The sequence below is a fragment of the Lampetra fluviatilis genome, chromosome 19 (genome assembly GCF_964198595.1).
Source record: "Lampetra fluviatilis chromosome 19, kcLamFluv1.1, whole genome shotgun sequence".
NCBI lineage: Eukaryota > Metazoa > Chordata > Hyperoartia > Petromyzontiformes > Petromyzontidae > Lampetra > Lampetra fluviatilis.
The window spans coordinates 6,623,191-6,645,391 of NC_136293.1; positions in this window are offsets into that span (position 1 = coordinate 6,623,191).

Sequence of the window (22,201 nt, forward strand, 5' to 3'; positions counted from 1 at the left end):
AAAAATTAATAAAAGTAAAAATAAAAATCACGAAGTACTTACTTACTTGATAGAGCAATCGTGCTGTGACGGTTCCACCTGAAGACGGAAGCTTGTGTTGCCTCCGAAACGGTCGTGATTTTTATTTTTACTTTCATGAATTTTTTATCTACGTGACTTTACCGAAAAAACCTAAGAATTTATATACCCATCGTGTCTGATTGTGATTATAAATATATAGCATTTTATGAATTCACTGCTGGATCAAATCCTGCCCGTGCCATGTCGGTCATGGGAGACTGGAGTTCTCAGAAGGCTCGGCACTGGTACACGACGGGCACAGCAGGACTCTTAAAGTCACGTAGGTAAAACATTTAAATTAATAAAAGTAAAATAAAAAATAAAAATAAAATAAAAATCACGACGTTTCGGAAGCAACACAAGCTTCCGTCTTCAGGTGGAAGCTTGTGTTGCTTCCGAAACGTCGTGATTTTTGTTTTTATTTTATTTTTATTTTACTTTTATTAATTTTAATTTTTTACCTACGTGACTTTACCGAAAAAACCTAAGAATATGAATCTTTGCAGTCACGAAAGCTTCAAATCTAGAAACAGCAGGACTCTCTTGCATTGTCTCAGACATTGGTTTTCCGAGAGGGTAATTTTCAACCATACTCTGTCTTTTTGCATTGGGCACGGTAGCAAGGAGGCTCGGGAGAGAGCAGAAAAAAAAACAATAATGAACCCAATCCAATGCAATATTTATTCATCTGCGTAATTAAGAATATGAAACATCCGTCGGCCTTCATAGTGAGGCTCTCATGTTTGTTCTTGTTTCGGTCCGTGCCTTCATGCTCAACAAATTAATAATGATTACCACAAAGCGAGTAGGCAGCAGGCATAGATAATCGAGATCAGCTCTCACCGCTGCGTTCGGGGTTTTATGACGTTCTTGATGTTGACGTTGTTGCTGATCACCACGGGCCGCCGATCTTCCGCTCCACGTGCTGGGATCTTCTTCATTGCCATTCCTCTCGAAGAGTCTCCCAGCACGTGGAACGAAGCAGCATCGGACGCATGTGCTCAACAACAACAACAACGATGGTGGTGATGTCGTGCAACCCGAACGCACATCGGTGAGCTGCACAGCAGCGCACCTTGGCCTAAGTGTGACAACTACCGCCACTTAATAACTGTGCTAAAAATCGTTTTAATATATTTAGGCTCATCCTCGTATTGTTTTTTTTTTTATATTGTATATAGCGATTTCCTCTTGCATCTTCTGCATGCGTTAGGTGCAGCAGCGCTGATGTCACATTTCGCGTAATTCCGTACATTCTCTCGGCAAATACAATCGCGACAAAAGTTTCGCGAGTTGAGTTTTTTTCCTCCGAGCGGTAATAATCCGTAATACGCCGAGCGCAGGTGGCGATTTTTTTTTTTCAAAACAAATGGTCGAAAGTGCTCAAACTTTGTTTAACTAGCGTCGATGGCTGTGTCTGTAAGTTTCGCTGACACCGGTGCAACACCAAATGGCAATTTGGAGTTTTTTACTTGCATTTCTTAGAAAATAGGTAAAGAAAGTCCCCACGCAGCTAAAACCTTTCTGATTAACCGTTTACCCTCCTCTGCTTACTGCAGCTGTGCCGCCTAATAATTAGCAGGAACACAATGCACCGAGGATAACCTCATTAGACCACCAGTCTTCATGTAGGCCTAATCAGCCCAATTACCTACTCGCTTGTTTGTTCCCTTCCCTCCGTGTTTATAATGACCGTGCAACCGAACCAAAACAAAAAAATATTTAAAACCCATGCGTTTGCAGTTTTTATTTTTATTTTAAGGCCCACTCGGTCACCCAAGCGCTCTCATCACTGCAGGAAGAGACAAGTTTCCTCTATGAAGGTGGTGGGTACGCTGCTGCCGCGGTGCAATGCTTAGCGCACCGCCCTTGCAAATTCAGAGGTCGCCGCTTCGATCGTCCTTGTGGCGCTGCAGTTGAAACGACGGTGCGAGTTTCATGAATTCCCACCCTCCCCACCCACTGCGCCGTCTGCTCGCCGCCTCTGTCTTGCCAGCAGTTGTAACTGTGCACACTCACACAGCAGTTGATCAATCGGCATGTCGCGTATGGTGGGGTAAACTGTGGGTAACATCCCACCTTTTTTCTTCTTGGTTCATTCCGTAAAGTCACGTAGAATGGAAATAATACAATAATAATAATAAAACAATAAAATAATATAATATATTTACATTCTACGTGACTTTACCGAAAGAACCAAGAAGATGAATCCCTGCAGTCACGAAAGCTTTAAATCGAAACCTCCCACCTCTTCGTCGTGCCCGCGTGGAAGAGTAGGCCAAGGGAAAATGCACTCTTAGAAGGGGTCACTCTCGAGCGTCCTCCCTGTGGAGGGCCTTCTGCCCGCAGTTGCATGAAGCACGCTCATCGCAGGGATGCTCCTTTGAGCTTGCGAGGGATGCTCGGTCTGCTCTCCATTCTGAGAAGACAATGCTGCGTGCGCCCTTTACCACAACTCCCCTCGAACTATTCCCCCCCAAAAAAAAACCACGCTTCCCCTGCTTGGCATACGAGATGCACGTTGTTCGGTTGCCCACACTTGACCCGACCAATGAAAACTGCCACGAGGTCAGAGTCGAGTGTGTGCAGTTAGTATTGCAGCAGGCAGACACTTTGTTCGATTTGAAAAAAAAACCTTCCCAAAAGTTTCACCAAAGTTGACATGAAATGAACCGAGTGTGTCTAGACGTGTTAGTTCCTACACTACACGAGGGTGCAAAGCACACGCACGCCCACAAGGGAACACGCACGCACACATATTAACCGTATAGCCACGGACCCTGCTGGGGCTTCTCGGCATTGATGTTTCCACCGCTGCACCGGCGACCTCTGCGTTTTTAAGTCTTAGGTTGGTTTTGTGTTGAAGCCATTTGATAACTCAATGGACGAGAATGAGCCTCATTTGCAAGCGTGACCCAGAGGGCACCATAATTAGAGAAGAAAAATAAAGACGGTGAGGTGCAACAATACGCCAAACATAAATTAAGACCAAACGTTTGAAGTCCAGAAGAGATTTTGATATCACTTGGTATTCATGTTATCCGTGGCCAGGAGTCAAATTCGTAGTACGTGAACAACGCGTTTCATGGCTTCCCACTGTTTTGTCTGTCGACCAAAGGCAAAGCTCCCCTGTGTAACCGTTAAACACCGCTGGGCCAAGTACTGTTAGCAAGCACCAATTCAGGTCTCTAGCTACACCACTCTGTGGTCACACCACTGCTGCCTTTGTCTTCCCAATGCCGATGATTACACGAAACGCCAGGTCCACATTTGATTTTGTGATTTAGTGGAGGCCCAGAACTCGTGGGACGTTATCACTTCCAGTTGACGTGCGCTGTGGCTGGGAATTGAACTTTGGTTTCTGGCTTTGTTGCGTGGTGCTCTGGTGCCACAATGTCCCTGTGTGTGCGCGCGCGCGTATCTGCAGACATGCAGTGTTTTCTTTTGCGTACAAAATGACTGAAAATATTCGCCAGTAACAACAAGCAATGCATATTCTCGTCAACGATGACCGTGTCAAGTAAAATCACCGAGCGTGACGACGATTACCGCCGCCGCCGCTGCTGCTGCTGCCCCACCAAAGCCGAAAGCGCGGCAGACCGTGGCGAGACGAACTCGCGGAGTCCGATTGAAGACGCTGACTGAGATCACTTAGTGAAGTCATTCGAGACTGCAGTGAAACCGAGGAAGACCGGCCCTGCTAATGAGCTACCTATGTATATGAAAAGTATTTACGGAGTTCGCTGATTGGCTGACCTCATAATATCGGTGGGGTGGGGGGGGGTATTGCATGCTCGTCAACATTTGCACTGCTTTAGTCGGCTATGCTCAGAAAACCAAAGTGTTTTTTTAACTCCCCGCCCCCCCCCCCCCCTCAAGCCACCTCCATCCACCCAGCAATATGAATGAGTTCACAGCAGTTAGTTGATCGTCGGGTTGCGTGTCGTGGGGTAAAGTGTGGGTACCCCCCCCCCCCCCGACCTCTTATAAGACGATCTGGCCAGTGTGTAAGAGGAGGCCAAAATAGCCTCCTAGAGAGGCTCTCTAAGATCCATCTCCAGCGGGGGGGGAGATTAGAGGGAAGGCTTCTTCACAGCATTGGCATGAACACGAAATTGCAGGGCTGCGCCTTCATCTACTTCTAACCGGGAGAGAATGACTAAACTTATTTTAAAAAAAATTGCAGAGTAAATTAACATATCTGTTCTTGAGCATGACGGTAACGTGTTCAGGAGCTCGGTGTCAATATCGAGCTCTCTGATATTGGCCGTGACGAGAGGGCTTCAGCAGAGAGAGACGGTTCGTGTCGTTTCCTGTGCCTCCTCCTCCGTTGGAGGAGCACAGGCTACAGTGGGTTTACTGTCTAGGTCGCATGGCCACAAATTGCACCACTGTGGCTTGTCTCAGAATTTTCATTCATGGAGGCGATGTGGACATCGGCCTGTTGATGTTCCGATGCGGTCCACGGTTCCACCGGTGTTTTATTTTATTTTATGATGCTCAAAGCAAGAAGGCGCGACGGTTTGGGGTCTCAAATGCGGTGTTTGTTCTGGACATCTGCATTGCTTCCACTCCGTTCGCCAGCCGCGTTCTTCTGTGTCCGCGCGAGATTCTGCGATGGTGACGACAGCAGCAGCACGATCCCAAAATCGGGATCGGGACTTAAGTTGGCTGCAAGGTGCATCGTTGGACTCTTAGTTGATTGGTAGGCAAGAAAACGGATCAAACTGCTTTGACGTTTGCATATCCCCCGTTTGGATATTTGGTCGACAAAATAAATACATTTTTCGATTTAAAGCTTTCGTGACTGCAGGGATTCATCTTCTTGGTTCTTTCGGTAAAGTCACGTAAAAATAATAAAATAATACAAATAAAACATCATAAAATACAATTCTCACGACGTTTCGGCATTCCACAAGTAGTGACTAATCCCATATCTGCATTTTCCATAAATATGCTAAATTCATCTGTTGATATGCAAATTCCTTTGTCAAGGCGCCCTTCCTCCCCTAACTCAGCTTAAATATACGCTGCCAAGCTTGGTGGTGTTCATTCAGACGCTGTCTTTCCGACAGCCCTGTTCTTCACCTGAGGACGGCTGCTTGCGTTGTGGCCGCAACCTCGTGAGAATTGTATTTTGTTATGTTTTATTTTTATTATTTTATTATTTCTACGTGACTTTACCGAAAGAACCAAGAAGAAAAAGAAATACAAATAACACAGAGAGACACGCAATCGCGTATCCACGTTTCAACTTGGCGCTGAAGTACGCCCCGTCAGCATGAAACGCGTTTATTTGCAGCCGACATCGGTAACATAATAACGCAACTCCTTCAGTCGCTTCAGATGAGTCAAGCTGTACAAACATTGCCCTTCTCCCCCTCACAATTTCCTCTCCGGCCCACGCTTTAAATCCGACCTAACAAAATAGACCACCACCGGGACCTTCCTGGCAGCTCTGGCTCTGATTAACATTCCTTGACAGATGACACGGAAAGAGATCACAGCACACGCTTAAATATGCTTTGCATCATCGGAATTCTCATCATCCTCAGCAGCAGCAGCAGGAGAACCTATGATCAATCTGCTGTTGGATGAAAGCTCCCCCTCCCCCCCGAGTCATATCTTAGTGTCCTGAGATTTACCGAAAATCGAGAGTTTACCGTAGCTGCAAGATGCATCCGTGAGAGGCATGGTGTTGCCAAAACCATGCCTCCTCATGAATGAAGCGTGCAGCTACGGTATATTCTGTTGCCAACACCTGAACAGGTGATGAAGGCAAGCAGGCACACAACAATTCATAATCTAGCACCTATAAAGGCTGGCACGGCGCACGAGGGGGTGGGTGGCCAGCACCGCACCCGATCACCCTCGTCTCCGCAGTGGCGATGTTTACACACCGCACCAGGTACTCAGTTGAGGCTGAGTCGACCTAGGGGAGGCCCAGGACCGGTGCAGATAATCGTCACTGGTGATTGGCCGTGAGCGGGAATCGAACTCGGGTCACCGGGGTTCGTAGCGCAGCGTAGCGCTAACCGCTACGCCACCGCTCCTCACGCTGACATACACGGACACACACGCACACGATCACGCGCCGAGTCGCACAAGAAGCACTGCCGGGCATCGCCTCGGCGGTTTTGTGACGAGTCGCGCGTTCGCTCGACGTGACAGCTCGGAGAGGCTGAACGCGGTAAAAAAAAAGAGAGGGGGGGGGGCTATTTTGGCTTTTATCGGTTTTGACGCGCCATCTGCTTACAGAGGCGGCAACGCTGCGGCAACACTGTGTGCGCGGGCTGAGCAAACGCTCGGTTTGATAAAGTGTGGCGATAATTAAATGCAACACGTGTGGCAGTTTTTTTGTGTGTTTGCCGATGCATTTCCTGGTAGGTGTCGAGTCGCTGCGTGAACGGTAAACGCCTCGGCGAGTGGCGCCGCCGCCGCTGTCGGATTTCCCAAGCTCGCTCGGGGTTTGGGGTGGGGCAAGGCCGTGATTATAATATAAATTGCGGGGGGGGGGCATCTCTCATAATCAAATATGCTCAAAATGCCCCCCCCAATATGTTGCTATAAAAATATTTTTTAAAATAATTATTGCGATGCTATGTTAATAAAATCAACAATTTGCAAAACCTTGGCCACAAAATCTGGACTTGTATTCACGTAACAATGCATAGATTTCTGTTTATATGATTTGTGGTTATGGTTGTACTTTATGAATCCATAATCTTTGCCATTACATACTACAAGAAAAGGTAAAAAAGAAAACGACAGCAATGTAATACAATACACTATTAGACAATGTTTAAAAGAAAAGTCCATCCCATGTGTTAGTGAATTGTTTTAATATTTTAGGCAGGACATGAGTTTCAAATTAAGATTTTTTTCTATGGAAGATTTGGTCCCCACCAATGTTGACTCCGTGGTTACGGCATTGGGGTGGGGTGGGGTGGGGGGGGGTGGTTCTTACGCGTCGCCCGTCGTGCGTTGTGGACGCGCTCCCGTCGCTCCCACGGAGCGAGCAGCACTCTTGCGCCGCTCTCGAGCGTCAAAAATAAAAGGGCAGTTGCGGCTGTTTGCGCTGAGCGAGAAAAACGTGACGGTCAAAACGGCTCGTCTCGTACCCGCCCGGCTGGCGCATTGGAGCTGGCAACTCACCTCCCGCGCACAGCTCTGAAAACCAGTCGTGCAAATCCCAGTGGTGTATCCATAGGACCAAACACCGTTGACTTGGAGGACGTGATGATGGACTGCGTCGACCCCCGACCAGGATTGGAACTCGCACACTTGTCGTTGCGAGCCGAGCTCGCTCTACCGTCGAGTCACCCGGCCGGAACAGTTAAAGTTGCAGCCCTGCATCGTACTGCCATTGTCGGTGTTGGCGAATGCGCCGGAAGGGTCAACAGAGAGTCCCCCTCGATGGCATTTCGCGCGCCACGCATAACATAGCTCCTTGGTGGTTAGCCTTGCGCTGTAAGAATGACGCAAAACACCACCAAAGGTAATCATGGTTCGATTTGTTTGGCCCGCGTAGCTCACGCTTGCCACTCGCACTCTTCTTGGTCGAGGTGAGGGGACCCCCGCACTTTACCGCACCGATACTGACACGAGCTGTGGTTTACCACCTTCGTACCGCCGCTGGGTGGACCGAGGCAATGAAGGATCCGTGACCCTCCAACTGTCTCATTTGACGCGTGTCAGCTCCCCGACAACGTTTCCAGGCTCGCGACGTCCGACGTTTCGCACCGCGTACCGAGAGCTTCTTTCATGAATTCCGTCGCTTTTCAACCGATGCGCCTGCGAGAACGGAAGCGGCGAAGCTCTCCGGCGAGCGCTGCCAAACCGTACACGCCGCGGCAGCGTCCCAGCAAGTGCTCGCGGTGTTTTGCCGTGCTGGATGATGTCGCTGGCCGAACGAGCATTTTGTCCGCCGCGCGTGACCCCATTTGCTGGTGGCGGCGGCGGAGGCACCAGATGAAACGAAGCTTTAATGCAAGCGAAAGTGGTGCCTCGTTTTTATGCCACTTGTGCAAAGTATGAGAAAGTTTGAGGTCTGGTCCTCGTGTGGAATGCATTAACGTGTCCTCTTTTGAATTCGATCGTATGGAACAAACAAAACAAGCTTCGTCGTGAGATTCAAAAGGAGTGGCTCTGCTCAAACAGATTCGTTGCACATCTCCCAAGCAGAACGGAGGACACTTGGCGCAGAGCCGAACTTCAAAACATCGGGACAAATCTCGTACAGCACTCTCCACTTGTGCGTACGTACACGCGTGTGCTCTATGAGTGGTGGCGTGCTTTCGCATTAGAAAACAAAGTTAAAGCGTAGGCGCCCAAGTAGCTCACCCCCCCCCCCCCACCTCCACCCAGATTCATGAAAAGATATCAGTTTGAATTGAGGTTCTAAGAAATATAATATTAACGCTATAAAGCAAGGTTACCACAAGCTCATTAATATTTTTCGTATCGCTATGTTTGTCTGCGGTGTTTCTCGCTCGTCTCACCGGATCTTTGTCTCTGAGATTCACTCCACATCTCCCTACGTAGCCCTCGACTGGATATTAAAAAAAAACGTAACGTCACTCCTGTAACACTTTGCCGTTCATCCTTACGGCATTGTCATCATTATCACGGCACGCATCTAACACGACGTGCTTCGATGCGATCTTCCTGTTTCTGTTGCGTTGAAAGTGATGCACAATCACAAATAACAATAAACTCAAAGCATTCGTTAATAGCGCTGTATATTTTTTTCCCCGACGTTTCGGGCAATGGCACTTCTTCATCGACGCCGAGCTGTCACGTCGAGCGAGCGCGACTCGTCACAAAACCGCCGAGGCAATGCCCGGCAGTGCTCGTTGCGTGTCTTGGCGTGTGTGCGTGTGTCTGCGTCTGTGTGTGCGTCTGAGTATGCATATGTGTGCGTGTGTGTGTGTGTGCGTCTGTGTGTGCGTCTGTGTGTGAGCGAAAGTGTAGCGGTTAGCGCGCTGCGCTATGAACCCGGCGACACGGGTTCGATTCCCGCTCACGGCCAACACCAGTGACGATTATCTGAACCGGTCCTGGGCCTCCCCTAGGTCGACTCAGCCTCAAATGAGTACCTTTTGCGGTGTGTAAACATTGCCACTAGGGAGACAAAGGCGGTCGGTCGGGCGTGGTGCTGGCCACCCACCCCCTCGTGTACCGTTCCGGCCTTCATAGGTGCTCGCTAACAGCACTTGCCCCTAGAGTCTGTTAAGGCTATATGGGGGATCTTTGTGTGTGTTTGTGCGTGGGGAGCGGTGGTGTAGCGGTTAGCGCGCTGCGCTACGAACCCCGCAACCCGAGTTCGAATCCCGCACACGGCCAATAACAGTGGCGAATATTTAAACCTGTCCTGGGCGTCCCCTAGGTCGACTCGGCTTCAAATGAGTACCTGTTATGGCGTGTAAACATCGCCATAACATTGGGGAGACAAAGGCAGGCAGGCGTGGTATCTGCACCTATTAGCACGTTTGGCTACATCCGTTGCGAAACAATTTCAACATACGTGTTGACCACCCACTCCCTCGTCCGCCGTGCGGGCCTTTATAGGTGCTCGCTAACAGCCCTTGCCCCAACCGTCTGCTAAAGGCTATACGGAGGATCGTTGTCTTTGTGTGCGCGGCCACGTCCCGACTGTGATTGAGGGAGTGAAGTCAGCATTATGCAGTCGGGCACTGCAGCTGCCCTCCCCTCCCTCTCTTCCTTCTGTTTTCTTATTTATCGTGTAGCCAGGCAGGTTATTTATTTATTTAATTCATATAGAAATCTTTATGCTGCACCACTCCATTAAGCGGCGTCACACGCGGGCTTGTTTACAAGCGGTCCCTTTTTGTTTCGCTTGAAATTACCTCTTTAATACGGGTGGTTAATTTGACCGCGACAGCTCTGTGCACGGAGGGACGGAAGGCCGGCTAGCTCCCCCCCCACCCCTCCACCTCTCGCTCTGCCTCTCGAGGATTTATGCGGGATCTTTAACGTTTGCCGGCTAGGAAATTGCGTCGTCTTTTGCCCCAGGGGAGAGGTGGTGAGGAGGTGGCGGTGGGGGGTGGGGAGGACCAGAGGTGGAGGGATATCCCGGGGTCGAGACGAGACGGGAGATGTCCGGGAAATCCCGGGGTGGGCCTTTGCTGTGCGTCTTGCTGCTGCTGCTGCTCATGGGAAGCAACGAAACCTTGAGACCTCCAAGCGAACCCTGGGAAGATTAAAGCGCACAAATTTTTATGCATTAAATAATCATGATGCACTTTTGTTGGTAATAGATTACCCAAGGGGAAGCGACCTGAAGCCATCTGTTAACGCTTCTGTACGGGGTACGGGCACAAGCGTAAACATATGCTATCTGATGCTGCGTATACATTTATTGATGCAACGTACGCACCGGTTTTGGTGTTTATTTTTTCGGTGGCAATTCGGTTTTTTTTTTTGCTGCTGAATGCAGGTTTGTTTACACTGCAATGAAATTCTGTAATTGTGGAATGATGCCCAAATCATGTTCTTATATTATTCCTGTAAAAATATATCGGTTTTTATTTCCATGCTGAATGCAAAATTATTGTAAGGCAATGCCTTCCTTTGCCGGGTGTACATTACCACGAGACTCTTTGATCATCAGCCTGTGCCTGGCTCTGCCGCAATAAGGAGACAAAAAGCCACCTTGAAGGGAGAATGCGCAGTCAAATTTCACTTTCTCGAGGCGCATTCCCCACCTCGCTACCGCGGGCAAATTTGCGAATTTTCAATGAAGACGAAGATCTCCCTTTTTAACAGACTGTCGGGGCAAGCGCTGCTAGCGAACACCTATGAAGGCCGGCACCGGATACCCACGAGGGTATTAGGGTTGCCAGCACTCCGCCTGGCCACCCTTGCGTCGTCACAGTGCTGTGTTTACCCACCGCACCAGCTTCTCATTTAAGACTACGTTGACCTGCAAGAACAGGCCCAGGGACTGTGTTCAGATAATTGCGCGCGCGTCTCTTTGTTGTGAATTTGCAAGCAACACACACACGCGCACGCACGCACGCACGCGCAAATAGCCTGGCGCCGTAATTCAAATTGGGCCACGTGTAACGTGATAATTGTGTATGTTATCGTGGCATCACATCACAAATTATTGGCAATTAGGCAGTAATAATGTTTGTAAGCTGCAGGCATTTTAGGCGACACACGTTGCATTATGCATGGCGTGGGTGTTTGGCGGTAACGATATGGGACAAACCGTTGGGGGTGGAATGGAGCATCTTTGTTTTTATTTTGCAGGACAGTTTTTTTTTTGACGGTGAAACATGACAGCTGATTACGGGCTACCGCGATCGGCGTTCTTAATGCACGCTGCTAATGAGCTGCAGTATTTACCACGATCCAATTCATCATTTGGGTCAAGATGTTAATTTGATTTAAATGTGCGGCGCTTGCTACTCTCCGCCTTTGTTGGACAGAGAGAGCGCTCCCGTCGATGAATTAATGGGATAATTTTTTTAATATTAATTAGCCTGAATCGCATTACATGGGTCTCGAGTGTTTAAACATCGCGTAATTTTCCTATTTGCTCAATGCTATATTTGGTTGCGATCGGTGGCGCGGCGGTTAGGGCATTGCAATGCGAACCTCGCGATTTCAACTTGCGCCACCGCCACCAGCACGGTATTCGCTCCCCCACCCCCCCATCGCAATCAAAGAGGATGGCTTGGAGACCGCTAAGAGGAACCACAGACGAGCACAAAGGCAGCAGCCAAGCAGCGTGCCGGTGCCAAGTTCAAAGCCCATCCCATCAAAGTTCTGCAGTCCTCTATATATTAAGGTGTTATTGGTGTTTACGTGAAGGAGGAAACCGGAGCACCTGGAGAAACCCCACGCGTGCGAGGCAAACAACACTCTCTCGCATACGAATGGAACAAGTGGAGCCCGCATTTGTTGTACAGACTTCTTCTGGCCGAGCCAGGGCACGGCATCTCGTCGACGCCAATGGGAAGGACATTTTAGAAATGCTGTGCGATCCAGACACCTCACCACAGTGCGGGATTTACAGATGTGCATCGCCGTCACGGCCAGACCATAACGAACATTCTCGAGATTTGAACCAGTTCTAGCCCCCCCCTTCCTCCCTTCACTGACCAGAATGGCGAAGTATGGCCAAATAACTCCGATGACCGACACAGCATGGGTAAACCTGCATTCAGCAGCGGATTGACAAAGGCCTGTAATCCGTTACGGTTTTTTTTCGTTCACGCATGCGATTGCAGATTAACATGAGATGACAGAGCCTGCCAAAAGCAACACAAATCCCATTACCGCATGGCGAGAACGGAGAAGATTCTGATACAAAATACTCGTCGTGCCTACACTAACGCACGACGGAAGCATGGACCCCGAGAGGGAGGAAAACGACTGAAAGGGCCATGACATGCGAGACCGAATTGGCTCGGTTTACTCGCAGACGATGGAGGAACCTGATTGGACGTCTGCGGAAAAAAGCTTCACAGCTGAACGTATTTCTCCAGTCTACATGAGGATTCTGACACCCATTCTGATCGCCAAACCTGGTTCTTTGAGGTGGGGATGGAAGGACGAGAAGACGAAGAGGTACGGCCCGAGACAAGGTGGCCTGTGATGAGGGAGGAGAAGACCGGGAGTGATGGAAAGCAGATGGGAGGATTGGAAGGCATGAAGGGATGATATCTCCCAATCGACTGAGATAATGCCCCGACACTGAGACTGATGATGATGAGCTGTGTGCATTTGCACATTTTATATGGACGAATTCCGTGATGTTAACAATGCATTTCGCTCGTTCTGCTTTATGTCCGCGATTTAATTAAGGACTGTTGTACAGTGATTATAATTTCATGTTTTTGTTATTTATTCTAAAGGCGATAGAAGTCACGGAAGGGCACATTTCTTATTGAAACGTCCACACACCGGCTGCACTAAAATTAATTGAATTTAATGCTCCTGGGAAGGAATCGATACAGCATTGAACCTGCATCTCTACTGGAACGGGATTTTATTATTATTTGTTTTTCCTTTCTATCCTTTCTCTTCAGACAGGGGGGGGGGTGCACAGTGGAGCGATTGGCCATTTGTCTGAGCTCGTGACCTCTGCTCGACTCGGCGGGCCATCGCTGCGAGTGGTCATCTTGAGCCAAATAGCACGCCGGTGATTCTGAATACGAGGGTCAATGCCCACGAACAGCGATTCGAACTGAAACGCCGGTGGGGGCGGGGCCATTGGTGGGGGGGAGGGGTGGTGGGGGTGGGCTAAGAAGGGGGGGGGGGATGTGGAAATCTGAATACACATGCATTAGCCGCGGAGATAATATCTCCTGACACTTTAATAACAAAAGGATATGAGGATGTATGCACGCGGCCTTGCGTGCCTCCGCACAAGTAAAGTCCCGTCTTAATTGAGCGGGTTTTTTTTATTCGTTCCCGTTTTTTTTGCTGTTGCACATTCATGGCCTCAGCAGCGTTAGCGACGGCACAGTGCTACTCCAGAGCGCAGCTGGGTGCAGTAGGCAATCGTCTCCGGTAGAACTACGGGTCCTCGACGAACAGTACCGATGCGTTATTGTAGTCGTAATTAAGCGAGTTAGAACAGGGTAGAAGATACCAGAGGTGGGACAAAGTCATTGTTATGCAAGTCCAAGTCGAGTCGCAAGTCATCAAATTCATGACTCGAGTCTGACTCGAGTCCAAGTCACATGACTCGAGTCCACATCTCATAGGTGGGACAAAGTCATTGTTATGCAAGTCCAAGTCGAGTCGCAAGTCATCAAATTCATGACTCGAGTCTGACTCGAGTCCAAGTCACATGACTCGAGTCCACATCTCATAGGTGGGACAAAGTCATTGTTATGCAAGTCCAAGTCGAGTCGCAAGTCATCAAATTCATGACTCGAGTCTGACTCGAGTCCAAGTCACATGACTCGAGTCCACATCTCATAGGTGGGACAAAGTTATTGTTATGCAAGTCCAAGTCGAGTCGCAAGTCATCAAATTCATGACTCGAGTCTGACTCGAGTCCAAGTCACATGACTCGAGTCCACATCTCATAGGTGGGACAAAGTCATTGTTATGCAAGTCCAAGTCGAGTCGCAAGTCATCAAATTCATGACTCGAGTCTGACTCGAGTCCAAGTCACATGACTCGAGTCCACATCTCATAGGTGGGACAAAGTCATTGTTATGCAAGTCCAAGTCGAGTCGCAAGTCATCAAATTCATGACTCGAGTCTGACTCGAGTCCAAGTCACATGACTCGAGTCCACATCTCATAGGTGGGACAAAGTCATTGTTATGCAAGTCCAAGTCGAGTCGCAAGTCATCAAATTCATGACTCGAGTCTGACTCGAGTCCAAGTCACATGACTCGAGTCCACACCTCTGGAAGATACTGTTCGTAAAAAAAAAATAACCGCCGCTACGAGCTATGTTAAATATGCATAGCGTTTTTTTTTTATTTAAAGACACATCTCCCACCACTGGATTGTTTATCCTCCAGCCCAGGCGGCTCAGCGGTTGAGCGAGCGGCTCAATGAGTGGTGGGGTAAAACGTGGGTACTGCCACCTCTTCCGAGACGGGTCACAAGCACCTTTTTGGTATTTGCGATATTCGGGTGTCGCAAGGCCACCACGAAGCCGCTATTATCACGTAATCAGCAAAATACCAGTTTAACACGTAGGCTTTCGCGACCAATATCATCCATTATAGAGGTGTTGTTGGGATAGATCGCGTGATTATAAATGTGTCGTTAAACCTGCCACCACCCGACACAACCAATTAGTAAGTTTTGTCACGTAAACAGAACATACCAATTAGTTACTGCTACAGGACACGGGGTGCTGGACAGCAAATCCAACTGGTATTATGCAAAATACCAATTTCACGCGTCGGCTTTCACGATCAATGCTATCCAAAATAAATACGATTTTTCTTTTGAGTAAGATCTCATGAATATAATTTGCTCTCCAACACACCGGTGTGCTGTGCTAGCAACGAATTTTCACGTTCTGTTTGTGACAAACCGTACTAGTTGTCTGTGTCGGGTGGTGGCAGGTTTAACGACACATTTATATTTATGCGATCTAACCCCCCCCAAAAAAACCTGTATTATGCAAAATACCAGTTTAACACGTAGGCCTTCACGACCCATATTATCCAAAATTAATGATTTTTGTTTGCGTTAGATCGCGTAAATATAAATTGTAAATGTTGTGGGTTTACTCTTCAACACACCGGTGTGCTGAAGTAGTAACTAATTGGCGCGTTTTATTTTACGTGACAAACCTCACTAATTGGCTGTGTCGTGTAGTGGCGGGTTAACGACACATTTATATTTACGCGATCTCACCCAAAATAAAATAAAAATATATTAGGCAAAATACTGTCGAAAGGAGCTCCCTCTAAAATAGAGACCCTTCTGGCAGCAGTGACGTGAGCAAGCATTTGCAGGGCTGCACCTTTACCAGGTGGCTGAGTGGTTTAGCGAGTGCCGGGGAAGTGTGGGGGGGGGGGTGACTCGGCACATGTGTGCATAATGTTGAACTTCTTTCGCACCGTACGTACATCATCCCTCTAGGCTCGAGAGAAAAAAATAAACGAGCGCCACTTCGTGAAGAAGTCCACAGTGGGTGGGTGTGTCTTCTGGTGATCAGGCTCGACCTCGCAAAAAAACCAGGTGGAATAACCAACCACTGGCTCAGCAGGGCCCATTGACAACGCCTTAACGTGGCTCATGTGAGCAGCGGGAACTCACCCTGCGTAAATGTAACGCAAGAGCATTACATATATAATTAACAAAACAATTCCCCGATTGCATCTTTTTTAGTTTGCGTCTTTGTTTTTTACGTCCGCATCGTGTACGCACAGCGAGAGCGCCCGCCTCGAACTCAAAACACGGCCGCACGTCTGAGCCTCTGAACGAACGCCGCTGTCAGGAACTCCTCGCCACGGCGCAATCGCCGCCGAGCCCGCTGTAAACGTGGCTCGTCGTGAGAGATGCGTATCTGGGGCTGCTGGGGGGTGAGGAGGGGGAATGGGGGGGGGGGACTGTCTCCGCAGACCAGATGTACCACACATCGTCGTGATTTCTAAGCAACAATAAACAGAGCGGCGCGCGGAGGGCTGCCGAAGCAGCGGGACGCGGAGCACAAACTGCCAAGCTGTCGGGCATTCGTGTTCCTCGGAGAGGGAGAGAGAGAGAGGGAGAGAGCGAGCGAGCGAGAGAGCAAGAGAGTGAGCGAGAGGTGGGGGTTTACATAAAGCAAAGTTTAAAAATGTTAAATTTAAGTGTAATAAAAAAAAATACGAAATGATGAACGAAGCAAAGTGCCGAATACACCGAGCATCTTCTTGTTTCCACTGATCGTAAAAAAGGAGAGAGAGGGAGAGAGAGAGAGTGAGAGCGAGCGAGAGAGTGAGTGAGTGAGAGGTGGGGGTTTACATAAAGCAAAGTTGAAAAAAATAAATTAAATAAAAAAAATACGAAATGACGAACGAAGCAAAGTGCCGAATACACCGAGCATCTTCTTGTTTCCACTGATCGTAAAAAAGGAGAGAGAGGGAGAGAGAGAGAGTGAGAGCGAGCGAGAGAGTGAGTGAGTGAGAGGTGGGGGTTTACATAAAGCAAAGTTTAAAAAAATTAAATTAAATAAAAAAAATACGAAATGACGAACGAAGCATAGTGCCGAATACACCGAGCATCTTCTTGTTTCCACTGATCGTAAAAAAAAGAGGGAGAGAGAGAGAGGGAGAGAGAGCCGACCGACGGCTGCACCGAATCCGCGCTGCATCTGCGCCCGTTTTTTTTTCGACGCGTCTCGTTCCGGCGAGTTCCCACGACTCGTTTAAGGGTTCCGGTGGGTTCAGTGATTCACCGCAAAGGCGGCCGCAGGTGCGTTCGTACGTTCTACGGTAATGATTGTAATTTAGAATCTTCTTCTCGATTTAAAGCTTTCGTGACTGCAGGGATTCATCTTCTTGGTTCTTTCGGTAAAGTCACGTAGAATGGAAGAACCAAGAAGATAGAATCTTCTTCTTATTTTTTTGCTCCCACCCTCTCTTCAATCCGCTTTCTGAGTGACGGTGGGTTGGTGCTGATGATGCCACGGTGGCGTAATGGTGAGCACACAATTCCAGAGGTCGCCGGTTCTTCGATTCAATCTCCCAGCGCGGCACGTGCAACAATGGTGCGCGTTTTATTAAACCCCCCATCCGCCGCATCTGTCCACCCAACATGATCAATGGGTACATCGCAGATAGTAAATCGGCAGGTCGTGTGTGGTTTGGGTAAAGTGTGGGTACTCGCACCCCTTCCAAGACGTCTAGCATGCATGGAAGAGTAGGCCAAATAGCGGAGAACCTTCCACCCCGTGTCGTGTTGGTCACGTAAGGGGTGTTTAACTATACTTCACCACGCTGGTCAGTGCGATTTCGTGAAGGCGGGGCGCATAGATATGGGTGCAAGCATAGACGCACAGTACAACATTGGATGTTACTGCACAGCCTGTAGACCCGCAGCAGCCTGTTGTGCATGATGGACCACCCGTTCAGGCACTATTCAGGCTCAACCCATCTTAGCTTCTCACATCTGACTGAATTGGGCACAATCCGGGCGATTTAGTCATACACCTGCACATATTATAAATTCATGTTTCTATGATACAATACTGCAATTACAATTTTCACATTTTTCAGTACACTCCTGGATGACGGCCTCTCCACGCCGTATCGGCCATACTTCACCACGTCGCACGGTGTGCGTTGGTGTTACTCATAGCCAGAAAGTGACGGTGGCTGTGTTTTGTAAATCGCACCATGCATCAACCGATGTGCCACCCGCCCTGCTATGCTTCTGTTGTTGGATCCCAATGGGGCACGCGAGTGCGTGTGAATCCTCGCCCGTCCCAGCGAAATGGAATTACTTTGCTAACGGATGAGTCGGCAAACATAACCCAAGCCTGGAACACTCTGAATTGTACGTCTGCAACAGATGTACACCGCCGATTCTTATTACCCTGCTCGTTTTGAAGCCACAGTGTGTTGTGTTTGTGAAGATGCTGCTGGCAACTTGCTGTAGGCAAGACACAAAGGAGCTTAAAGTAATTCTTTACTTTCCTAACATAGTGGAAGCTTCTAATGATTTCAAGCTGCTGAAAGCTGTTGCAGTGGCACCGATTTCTTATCAAGATTTATACAGCGCCTTAATCCAAGGCGCTTCACAGCAATTATATAAAAATAAAATGATACACATGTGATGGCAGTGGTTGAGATGAAGAGTGGGGTTGATCATCAGCGGGAGCAGCAGCAGCAGCAGCAGGCGTGGTTGCATGAGCAAGCAATTGTATGGGCTGCACGTTTGGTCTTTAGTCTGATTAATACAATCTGAAAAAATAACAATATCAGCAGAATGCAGTTCAGATATTTGGCTGTGGGGTGGTGCGACTGATACGCCAGATTCTTGAGAATGTTTAAACATTTTTAACAGATGAAAAATGTTGGTGTGCGCAGTAGAAATCGAACGATATTTTCGTGTTATTTTTCCGCTCTACATAGCGGCAGACGCGAAACTTTTCATCCCCGGTCCTTCGACAGTAAAAAAACACACACACACACACCCGCAGTGCCTTGGCATGACATGAAGCGGGACGAGTGCTCCTCTCTGAAGTGCCGACCCACGGACGCGAAAATTAAAACAGCCCGCGAGAGGAATGCGCGTGCACCTTTAGCAACCTCCCGAGCGAAGCCCTCGCGAGTTTCAGCTGCAGCTCTTACAATTCCCTTTGAACTCAGCGGGGACTCAAGACTGTAATCCATATAATGAGTTGTCTTGAATTCGAAATAATCCCCCACCCGCAGAACAAAACGCACGTGGACTCCAATGGCCGCCTGCTACCGTGTGTGCACTGGGGGCTGTCGTTTATCTTCGAATCCAGGGGTGGAAAAAAAACTATTTCTTTCAGATCCGATTTTGAGGTTTAAGGTTTAAACCTTAATACACCTAATAAATCACGTGGTTATATTCGCAATACTCACAGATCAGTACTAGTCCTCCTCCGACGAGTCCATGTCGTCGCCCTCCGACATAGAACTGCATTCGGCGAACGCCACATAGTTGCTATTGAGGTAGATCAACTTCTTCACCGAACTGGGCGCCAAGCTGTTCCTGAGCTCGCTGTGTATGAAGTTGAGAAGTTGCGCTCCGAGGCTGCAGAGGATGTCGCCCTCGTGAACAGCTTGACGCCGATTTTCTAAAGATCGGGTCAAGCCACGCCGTCAGACTGCCAATACTGCAAAGGTGTCTTGAGCAGCATAATGAATCTAAACCCGCCGGCATCATTCTCCTGCTGCGCCGAGATGACGTACTCGGTGAGCTGCATAAAGAGCACCTCTCGTCATCAACCGCCGTCTCATCGTCGATCGGTGTCTCCAGCAATATGTTCTCCAGCTCTTTCAATTAGCCGACCTCAAGCCCTCTCCGATGAAGTGAGGATCTAACAGATACGCCAGTCCATGGGCCTTTCCGTAGATGAACTGAAAGCGACTTTCTGCCAAGTTGATCGGGTAGTTGATCTCTTCAGGGCTCATATGACCGTCTTCGTGCAGCTTGGCAAACTCAGCAGGGAGGGCGTGAAAATCCGGCAGGACTTCAGAGACTGGTACGGAATCGGATTGATATTTGACAATCAATGCGTCGATGGGCGTGAGAATGGCAAGGGACTTCTGCAACAGAGAGACATTGTCGTTGCTTGTAATAACGGTCTTGATTCGCATGCGCTCAGATTTCTGAGCTGCTCTCCTCTTGATGAAGTCGTGAGCTGTGACAATGGAATTCAAAAATCCTGCATTCCATTGTGCGGTTCTGGATCATCCAACGACAACAGCGTCTCGCAACAGCCTTTGATCGTTCCCCAACGTGTAGGAGCCGGCCGGACCAACGCTTGAACGCCAGCGATCTTTCGTTCAGCCTGCAGCTGTGCCTTGAGAACGTGACTGTTGTGAAACAATTTGACCGTGCCCTCTCACCCCACGATGAACTCAAGCAGGTACTCGAACGTAAAGTCGATCGGGTATGTGTGTTCTTATTGGCCGGTTTTCCTCGTCTCCGTGGCAGAGAATGTCCTTGACAAGCAAATGCAGATCATGCGACGTGCAGCCTTGGAAATAGGAGAATGGGTGAGCATTTGGGAGCTGTTCCCATGCATTTGTGTTGGTGGATGTGTTGTCGGTGACCGCGCCAGCGAATGTAGTCTTCGGATGGGACGCCATCACACGTTGAAGATCTGAGGCGATCCAGTCAGCGTTGTGGCCCTGATCTCCAGTGGATACCGACTCGAGAAATAATGTTGTGGATGGCGATGTGACCATGTAGTTCACAATCGGATCATTCTTGATGTCAGCAAATGCTCTTATTGTCCAGGACAGTCAGTATCAACCTTCTTCTTTATGTCAATGTATGCCCTGTCGAGCAATGGTCCGGCCAGCCCCTTCCTGTTCAGCAGCACTGCATCTGGGCGAAGGGCCTTCACAGCGATCACCAGATTATCCTCCTCGACCCGCTGGAACGAAGTGCCTGAGACAAAGTAATGCATTGCTATGGCCTGTTCGAACTTCTCCCTCGTTCACTTATCGAGCTTGGGTTATAGGTGACCTTTGATCGATCCTTGCTTCATCGACGAAGCATTCGATGTAGATGGAGTTGAGCTGCCGCTTGCCTTCGATGGCTTCGCCCGCTTCTTGTCTGACGCATACCACTCGGGACAATCATTTATCTCGGTGCCATTCATTGCCTTCCGAAAAGCGGCGCATGCATACATGTGCCTCTGCCTGCTCACTCTTCCTTTGATGGTTGAATTTGGTGTGACAATGTTTGCAGACGGCACTCTTCAACTTGCGCGGTTCTGGATCATCGGTGAAGTAGTGCCCAAACTGGCCCATCAAGCATCCTCTGGCCTTCCCTGCGTTAGCCGACGCCTCGTCGGCCACTCCTTCCTTCTCCGCGTTGGCCACTCCATTCTTCTCAATCACAATTACAACATCACTATCACATTCTTGGGAATTGAGTAAATTCTCATCCAGGTTCTGGTCCATGATCCTGTTCGCGGTGGAAATTGGGTTCGTTTGATGACACTAGTAACTCCGGTAATGCCAAGATTTCTGATTTCCGGGCTCCAGACTTCCACAGTCCGTTACTTCAGTCAGACTTCCTGCAAAAACCAAAATGACATATTTTTATAATAAACAGCAAAACCTCACCCTAACTGGCCCTTCGGGATATTGAGGTTTTTTATTTAAACCTTATCAAACCTAATTGTTTTAAACCTCGCCTTGCCACCCATGATTCGAATGGTGGCTTGGCGTATTTATTACATTATTTAGTTACGATGATGGGGGGGGGGAGTACCTTCAGCAGATGACGACAGCGAAAACGGCTTCCATCTCCATGGCCCAATGTGGAAATATTTATTCACTTACGTTGACTCTCGATTATCCGTGATAATGACGAGAGAAAGGCCGCGGATAATTCAAAATCGCGGATAATCCAAAAATATTGATTTCCGTGGATTTCTATGCCAAAATGTATTCCTTGCAAAATATTTCTATTTTTTGCTTGAACACCTTAACACGTGTTCTATTTCCAGAAATGGTAACACCTTTTCTTATTTTTCATACTAAGAAAATGTAGTTTGTTAATGGACAAAACAAACATTTGTAGTAAAGAATCGACCGATCGGTGCGGTTGCTCAGTGATAATACCTTCCTGCTTCTGCACAGAAGACTCAGCCCACTCAATGGATGGCAGAACCACGCCAATCAACATCAATCAAACTCCGCCCACTGTTGTAAAGATATGCAACTACTGTACTGTAGAGGCGATCACGTGGATTTCGGATTAACCGGGGCATATATTTGTTCGGTTTAAGCACGTCACTTGCCATAAACATTTGCAAAAATAACAATGTATAACTGTTTTTAGATTATTAATTTTAGCTTAAGGGAAAATCCATGAGTTGTTAATTCATGTCAAAATCTCAGGTTCGGAAATGGGATAAACCGCACGTGGATAATTATTATCAGAAGTCTACTGAATGGGTTTTCTCTAGTGCCTTCCTTAAGACCGCGGTGATA